Raw genomic sequence first — 8,577 nt, forward strand, 5'->3', positions numbered from 1 at the left:
TTATTTCTTTTCTCTTAGAACTTCAGCTGCTTGCCACATAGTAGTTTTGTTTTGCTGTTCATCTAGAATAAAATGTTCATCCAAGGATATGCATCTTTTAAGATAATTGCTTGTCATGTCTGAATCTTCTCTACTGATGAGATTTTAAAAGTAAAGGACAATAAAAATAAAGCTATTAAAGCATCTATATGGTGAAAGAGAAACAAGCCAAGTGAAAAATCCCTTGGGAGCTTCAATGAAATCCACCAAGCTGTTTTTCATGGAATAACAGCTGTGTTGCAGACAGTTAAGAGTGTCACAGGTTCTCCCAAAGGAACATGAGAAAATGGAAAGAGCCAAATCCCATAGGAAACTGGCATAGGGAAAAGTAATGTGTTTAGGTATGGTGTTCAGACACCAGTGCAGGACAGTAAGACCCAAGTGACACCATGGGTGAGGGGTAGAGGAGTACAATTTTCACCAGTTGTTCTGGGAGTGCATTCCCATAATCTGGCAAATTCTTCTGAATCAGTCCCCTTCTTGCTGCTTGGTGCTGGTGGGGGGGCTACGTGTGTGGTTGCTCACACATGTGCAGCATATAAAAGGATTTGTGTCAAAGGCCCTGTCATGGCCCCAGTGACAAAAGACAATGGAAAAGAGAGACCTTCAATGAAGAGACAGAGAAGTGAGGTATGGACTGGTGATGCCCAGGGGATACCAGGTGAGTTTGGTGTCTGTTGCAAAAGCACAATTAACCAATTGTATTAAACTCTATATATTGGATTAAGCTGTCTTCACAGAGGCTGAAGCTAATGTGCTTTCCTTTCATCTCAAAATGAGAATGCAGGTGATGGTGAGTGGTTAACATGGTTAACGCAGACGCATCTAAGCAAACTGGTAGAATTGTGGTAACTCAGTTGCTTTCACATTTCCCTTTGTACACTGATTTAACCCAGACTGCCACTTCAAGAACCTCCATGCTTCCACAGCCTGTGGGATGGTTGTGTGTCCTCTCTTCCTCCTCTTTTATCCGAAGTTAACCAGCAGCAGTGTGCACACCTTGGAGGAGCTCAAAGATAAAATCCTATGTGTAGCAGGATTATTCACCTCAGAGCTCCATGTGTTCTTGCAGGTACAGCATTTTGAGGGTTTTTTTGTCCCCACACAAAATGGTAAACAGAATAGAACTGGAGAAAAACCTTCCTACCCAGGGGAAGGCAGGCAGAAGATCCAAGTGCTGAGGAGATAGGATGCTGCTTGCTGTGGAGCTGTAAAGCCTGTGATACAAGGTGATACCACTCATCTGCATTTGGGACAGCAACAGGCACTGTGTGGTGAACTGCCTACGCTTTGGAGGAGAGCAGACAGATCTAAAATAAATCAGACCTGAAACCTCAAAAGTTTTAATGGTGTCTCATTAACTTCTGTAGCAGTCCTCCCCTTCCTCCCTCACCAGAGAGTACAACCCCTGGCCTCAGCATGGAGTAGAGCATTATCTGTCTAACTGTTTACGATGTGCATTTCAACTTAAAGGGTCTGGCATAGGGCACCTACAAACCATCAGGTAACAGAATGGTTGCCTGTATAGGTGTAGGGTGTGTGCACATTTTGGCAAACAATGACAAACGTAATTGTTTTTTTCCTGTATGATGTACCATCTCTGACAGAAGTTTGGCAAGAGGGCTTGTGCCTGCACAGGTGGCCTTTTTGTGTGGTTTTGTGGGGTTTCTACCATGAGTGAGGCATCAGGTGAGCTGAACACGAAGGTGACTTTTTCAAGGGAGCCACCATTACTGAGGCATTCAAGTGCTGCATATTCTCATGCAATTAGCCTGAATCCCCTGAAGTGTGGTTTGAAAATGAGCCCTCAGGTAACCTCCAGGAAGAGGGAGGCAAAAGGCTTATCAGGGGCAAGGGAGCAGGACTCTCAGATTTAGGTGCCAGGACTCTTCTCTTCTTTGTAACTCATGCTGTGCTTACATGAGTCAGGATGTGCTTGCTTTCATAGGCAGCCTGTGAGCTCTACACACGTGAAAATGCAGTCTCATGGGACTTGATTCAGAACCTGCAATTGCTGATGTGATTATAGGCCAGAGCACAGGTTTGTGAGGCCCTTCTATAAGTGAGGTGTGTGCTCCTGGGCACTTAATGCTTTTCCAAAATCTGTGTGACAGGTCCCAGTGAGAGCTCCTGTCCACACATGGTAAGAGTGTAGGTTATCCTAGTATCTCGTGTCCCAACACTGCTATCAAGTAGTCCACAAGGTATTCAGACATAATTTAAAACTCTTAGAACATCATGTGGCTGCTGACAGGCGATGGGCAAATTGCTTTGTGGTTTGGCATGCAGCCACTGAAGTCAGCGGTGAAGGCAGGGGGGGAATATTCTTATCTTAAACAGAGTCTCTGTGCTGGTGTGCCTTTGGAACATGACAGTGGCCTTTTCCTATACTCCTCCACACTGGCCAAGGAAGAAAGGGATAAACTCTTCTTTTCAAGATAAAAGAAAGCAAACAGTCGTTATGCTGATGGGAAGGAAAAAAAAAAAAAAAAAAAAAAAGCAAATCAAGGATGATTCGTTTCCTGCAGCCGTATAAAACTGGTTAATTCTTGTTCCAGCCTTCTGATGATACAACACCCTTAGAGATGGTAGCTGATACATACTTGCCATTGCAATACCACCCTTTTATTTAGTTGGTTATGCTAAGACAACTTTCCTGCAAGTATTAGATCTGCAAGCTGCTCACAACAGCAATCACTTTCAGATCTAGATGCATTTTCAACATAGTGTAATACTTTCCAATTTTTCTAATTTCTCAGTTTATGAGTACAGTTTGTGGAAAGAAAAAGAAAAAGGGATATGGACTTGAATGGGCTTGTCATGCATAAGGTATGAGACATCCCTGAATGGCTGGCTGGCTGTCCTGTTCTGGTGCAGTGCTTGACTCACTGTCCCAGCTCAGAACCAAAGAACTAATAATAGGATATTATTGTCAGCACTGTCATGTATCAGAGTTCAACTCAAACCAGATGTCTCAGTTTTGAAAATCTGAAAATCAGAGAAAACAGGGACTGTGACTTAATATCCTAGCATGTGATAAACCCTGCCTTGGAAAGCCAGAAGCAGTCTAAGTCCATCTTCTGATGTGGTTTGATAAACTGTCAGTGATATGGTGATTCAGGAAGTGTACACCATGATTTTCAAACCAAGGCCTGTCAGAAGTTAATGCTTGTGGGATTGTATGAGAACATCAGTGAGGTTGATGCTGTTATATCTTCCAGGACAACTAGAATTGTGTGTTCAGGCTCTTGATTTTAGTACTTTTGGTGCTCTCAGAAGTCATCCTTGTATGACCCAGCAGAGCAAGCTGGTGGCAGCTCCTGAGGTGACAATTTCAGAAGTAGAGTAGCAGGTGACCTGTGGGGAAATGCAGTGTGAGGTGAATGTGACTCATCCATGGGCTGGGCAGACAAACATCCTGGGAGGTGTTAGGTTTTATGGAGGCCTGACCTAAAATTTGCTTCTTGATTAGGGGTGCAAACAGTGTCTGAACAGACACTGTGAGAGAGCTGTAGCAAACCCTTGCTGAGGAAACTGCTGGCCACTGAGCTGACTGTCATTCCCATGAGCATCCCAGCCTTTCTTCAGCAGAGTTGCCCATCTAGTAACTTAATGTGCAGAGCTCGTGAGGCCACTGACCAGAGAAACTTCCACTCATGTTCATGCCACCTGAATTTGTCACAACATTCTCTTTCTGCAGCACCATCCCTTGGCTAGCAGGAGGGCAGGGTGGCTGGCAGGCACCACAGTGGTCATCAGCACAGACAAAGAAGAATCATTTGCAGTGGGCAAAGCTTGTAAACACGGCTCAGCTCAGAAAAAGTACTTCCAGGCTTCCTGTCAGATGGAAAGAAGTTCTGTTCTCATCCACTGACTAGCTGCCTTCTAGTCCACTATCTGCCAAGTACAGAAGGAGAAAAGTGTCCCTTCAGTTTGTGAGAACTCTGCCCAGGGTTGGAGCAGTAGAAAAATACTATTGAGTATTGTTCAGATGTCGCCCTTGCACAATGTGGTAATTTTTCAGAAGATTTCATGGAGTCTTCAGGAGGAGACCTTGGGCTGTCAGGGGTCTGCAGACCACAGAAAGAAGACTGCTGTTATGGCATTGTCCATATCTTGGAGGATCAGACAATGTGCTGGTGGTGTTAACCCATGCACAGTGCACCTATTCAGGTTTCCAACTTACCTTGCTTGTAGTGGGTTCTTCAGTTGGTTTTATGCAGTCCTTTGCCTTTTGTATTAACAGCAAAATCTCCACATGAGAAACCTCTTGTTAAGATTGCCCCATCCTAGTGTGCAGAGTTACATTTCTGGGGCTGCAGTGAGGATCAGCTATGAGTGCAGAATTGAAGGTTGGAAGGAAAAATCCAGCTTCTCCCTTCTCTTGAGTCTACCACCTCTTCCCTTTTCCTGCCATCTAAGATGGTCACTGTGAAGATCCCTCACTCAGTGCAAAGATGTTAAGAGCAAACCTTTCACAGCTAGAATGCATTGGACTGCAAAATCCATTAGATTCAGCCCTGTAAAAAGTAGACTTAAAGTATAGTGGATATAATAAAGTTATAGTGGTATCATAAAAATGTATAACTCTTCCATAAAGGATATTGAGTGCCTGAGGACCTATAAAAAGATTCTCCATCAATCCTCTACTTTATTTCCTGCCTGTGGGGGCTCACCTTTTAGTAACTGCACACTATGTCTTCACTTAACTCATGGTATTCATCAAGAGGTACCTGCTTTTGGTCCACTGATGTGACAGGGCCTGATTTCCTCATGCCTCACAGGGGGAGAAGGTGGCTGTGAGTGGAAAGCCCTGCCTGATTAGCATTGTCTGTCCAGCTTACTCAGAGACCTGCACTGGTGTGACACACTGGCACCTCGGAGACAGACTGTGGAGGACAAGCTTTTTTTCCCCTGTTCCTAAGCTGACTAACAAAGGAAAAAGCTTTGTCTTTGTCTTCCTCCTACTGTTTCTGCAGAAAGACAAAAGATGCTGTGTTATTTCCTGGCTCTCACTAGCTCTGTCTGGCAGCTACATTTTTAGTGTTGTGGCAACCTTGTTGTTGCCCTTCCTGCCACATCTTGAGCTTTCAGGACACAAACTTCTGGGAAATCATCATGGAAGTGCTGTCTTTCGTCTGCCTTAAACACCTTGCATTTTGTAAAGAACACCAAGTTTCCCTTAGACAGAAGTGTGGCATCATGTCACTAGGACAGAATAATTTTTTATCTCCTTTATTTATTTGTATTGTAGTATATTCAACTAAACTCAGCAGGTTTCCCATCTTTAATTTTGATAATAAGTACCAAGTGTATCAGTACCTGTGTATCAGTGCTGTGAGCCCCACACCACTTAGGCCACCTTCTATGCTCTACGGGTGACAATAGTACTGTGTGAATAAATGACTCAGAGATTACATGGCCATCTCTAAGTTTAGAAAACTAAGCAAAATCTTGTTTTTTTCAGTGGTGGAGACAACCTCTCTGGTCAAATGAAGTTATGAAGCATGAAAGAACATGGGATTTCATCCTTCTTTTCCTCCTTGTGGTCCTCCCACATCTCTCTTAATAAAACTGGCACCTGTTCTAATTCACACTCTGTTGCCTTCATAGTTGAGCCAGTAGCTTGGGAACCCAGGGTGATGGTTAAGATTTCATCTACATGACACTTGCACACAGCCTTCACAAGGTTCCCTGCTGTTACTCTAAGGATAACCCTACCTGTTTTCATGATTTTTGCTCCCAGAGCTGCACAATCCAACTCAGAGCACTAGAGATCTTTCCTCCAAAAATGAACTCACAGCAAAATCAGTGTACACACTAAAACCAAGGGCTGTGGCTAAAGGCCAAAGCACAAAAAGCCCCACCCACATTTTTATGGCTAAGTTTCTGTTGTTCATGGGGAGGCTAAAGCAGCTCGGCTCTCAGCCTGGCTGCAGTACTGACATCTCATGGCCAAAAGAAGCAGCAGCTGCTTCTCTTCTTTTTCTTCTCCTTCTTCTCTTCCTTCTCTTTCTCCTCTTCTTTGCCTGAAAAGTTTATGCATGTACCATGTTGCTGCTGAAGTTCAGAGTATTGTACCCACATGGCAGGTCACAAATTTGCGTACAGTCACACCTCCATGACTGCAAACATTCATTCACTTCAAAAAAAGCCAGGAATTTTACTTTCTTCTGAACCTGAATTTCTACAGCTGGTGCAAAAGTGGTGGTACCCAGTGAAGTGGACCTGGTCTATCTGAGCATCCTTACACCACAGAGTTTCACAGCATCTCTTTTGCTTAAATAAACATGTAGCCTCCTCCCAAGAAACTTCTTGGGAAGTGTGAAAGCTGCTCTAGGTTTCTTCAAACAGAACATGGAGAAGCCCTAAATGTGTCCTTCCTATCTGAGATGCATTTCCTTCCCATAGTACATGACACTTCTTTCCCCTTCCTCTTGTTTCAGATCCCAGCAGTGAAGCTTAATGAACTCCCAGAGGACTTTCACATCACCATGACGAGAACAGATGGGTCTGACTTTCTGCCCACATCCCTCCATGCTGTCCAGTGAGGCCTGGCCTGGGTTGTCAAGAATGCTGGTGCTGGTTTTTCCATCACCAGAAGAACCCTCAGCTCTTCCACCAGAGAACTCAAGAATAAGCAAGGTCCTGAGCAAGGCTGGATTGTCTGATGCCCAATCTCACACTGTTGTCTATTTCTCCCTTGCTGACAAGGAAGAGATGTGGAAGATGGGATGCCTGTGAGATAAAAGCCCTCCATCCCTGCTGCCCACAGTGGTGAAATGCCACAGCCAGGACCTGAATGTATGAGCCTTACAGCAGCGCACCAACTTTGGGTTTGGTGAGGCTGGATTGGCTCCAAGAACAAGCCAGCTTTTTTTTCCAGAGTGGGTAGTGTGAAGCAAGGAAGTGGGGTGAATATGAAGAGCCATTTCTGCTACAGGGACTCAAAAGGTCAGAGACTCTGCACACACTTCTACAAGTATGTGGACACACACCCCAGCCCCTGATGTGAATGGGGCCATCTCTCCCTTCAGTAGCTTTAGTGTGATATGAAAAGGATGAACTGCTTTAAAGAAAGAGCACAAAAGTGGAAAGACATCAGATTCTTCCTGAGGAGGTATGAATGCACATGGTGCGATCCCATTTTGGGGATGAATACAGCTTTGTTCTGAAAAGCTGGGGCACATGGTGTCTTTCACCAGTCCTAGGTCTCCTGAGAAAAGAGGTGGTAGCAAGTTTTTCCTCATCAGAGGCATCATTCATGCATCATGGATTTTGCACCTTAGCAAGCATAGCTTAGCAGAAAGGAGACTCAGTCTGGGAAACCAAGAACTCTTGAATCAGAAGTGCCAATACTGTCTTTCAGAGCTACTGAACAAAGCCCCCATATTTTTTAATGGTATACAGTTTTATCCACTTATTTGGTGAATTGTCAATATAGATATTTTTCAGTATCTGATAATTTACACTGCTTCTGTAGGTACTGCTAGAAACTGCTGTTGACTGTACCTAGTAACAAACAAACACATGAAACTAATCAGAGCATCCCCAACAGACAGCATTATCAGACAGTCATTTAGAAATGGTAAGCATTTAGCTCAAAAATCAACAATTTGCGGATGTTGAGGTTTCAAGACATCTTCAAGGGGGCTTGTATCAGTGGTCAAATGCTCACCACCTTTTGAAAATCAAAGCACTTAAGTTGTCCCCAGTCCAAGTGTCCAAATTATGTAATTTAAAAAAATAGTTAATGGTCAGCTGTAAAAATAATTGCCTTGAACTTCCACAGCTACCACTTGGTGCATCTTATATGGGGAGGAAAACTTCAAGTGTTGCAAGCCTTCAAGTCACAAGAATGAAAACCTGGGAGACCTAAACCAGAGTTAAGGATGTGTAATTTGATGATTTGCAACCTGCTTCTTTTTTAAAGGAAAAATATGGCTGTTGTTTTTCCACCTGTTTGAAGGTCTATGAGAGGTCTGATGAGGTTTCCTGAGCCTGCTGTATGCCACTGATTTTCTAGTACTGAGTAGCACCTTGAAATCACAGCCTCAGTCCAACAGGAACTTGATTGCAAAGATAAAATGACATTTAGTTGTACTTTTTTTTTTTGAAGGACAACTTATCCCTCCCCCAAGATCCCCAGATTTTCTTTTATGAAATGATTTGTTTGATTTGTATGATGTTGTGAAATTTAACATTGCTCCTGTCTTTTATATGTTTTTGCACAGCATTATTTTAATTTTAAGAAAGTAATTTGCTGGATCTTGAAACACAGAGGAGCATCAGCTTTATCAGGGAAGCGTAAAGTCTGCTGCCTACAACCCTTTACAAGCTGTGCACATTATTTCCCACTGTCAGAGTGTTTTTTAAGAGCCTGACCCTGGGAAGCCTTGGCAGCCTTTGCTGGGGGAGGCAGAGGATGTTCAAGGTTTCCAGGTAAGCTCATGTGGTGATAATGGGAGCATCTGATAATGGGAGCACCCAGAACAGGGTCTTGGGTTTGAATCATGGGCACTGCACCCAGAGAATAAA

This window comes from Heliangelus exortis, chromosome Z, assembly GCF_036169615.1.
Source record: "Heliangelus exortis chromosome Z, bHelExo1.hap1, whole genome shotgun sequence".
NCBI lineage: Eukaryota > Metazoa > Chordata > Aves > Apodiformes > Trochilidae > Heliangelus > Heliangelus exortis.